This window comes from Myotis brandtii, unplaced genomic scaffold (assembly GCF_000412655.1).
Source record: "Myotis brandtii unplaced genomic scaffold, ASM41265v1 scaffold68, whole genome shotgun sequence".
Taxonomy (NCBI): Eukaryota; Metazoa; Chordata; class Mammalia; order Chiroptera; family Vespertilionidae; genus Myotis; species Myotis brandtii.
In genome coordinates, this window is record NW_005370657.1 from 3649767 (window position 1) to 3650538 (window position 772).

Here is a 772-nt window from a genome sequence, read left to right on the forward strand (position 1 = left end):
CCCAACTGCTCCTTGTTTTCTTTTCTTTTTTTTTTTTTATTCTGGGCCAGCTTTAGCTCTGAGGCCTCGCTGCTGAAAACATCGATACAATGTTGCAGTCCGAGCCCGGCTGAATGGAAGCTGGTTTCTGGTGTTTTGTTTAGCTTCTTATTTGCAACATAGTACATAGTTGCTTAGAGTTGCAGTTGAGAGGCCGGCAACTGAGGCGGGGAACGTTGGAGTCCGCAGCAAGCAAGCCTCCCTGCTCGCTTCAGTGCCTGGCTGCCAGCCGCCATCTTGGCTGACAGTTAATTTGCATATACTCACTGATTAGCCAATGAAAAGGGTAGCGGTCGTACGCCAATTACCATATTTCTCTTTTATTAGTGTAGATATAGACTAGAGGCCCGGTGCACAGATTCGGGGATCAGCCGAAACCTGCAGGCCAGGCTGCGGGACCCCACCGCTGCACGAATCTGTGCACCAGGCCTCTAGTTTAAAAATAAACGTTGACTCATGCATGCACAATACATATAAATCACTAGTGCCTATCACACGTGTGCGTTTCAATCTGTCATTGTCGATCTTGAATTTGGTTGACACTTATAAAGAAAGGGCAAATAGCAATACTAAAATATTTCTTCTAATTAATTTCCTTTCAGTGTGCACGAATCCATGCACCGGACCACTAAGCTACACTAATAAAAGACAAACATGCAAATTGACCATACCTTCGCTATGCCTTAAGCCACGCCCACCAGCCAATCAGAGCGACTATATGCAAATTAACCCA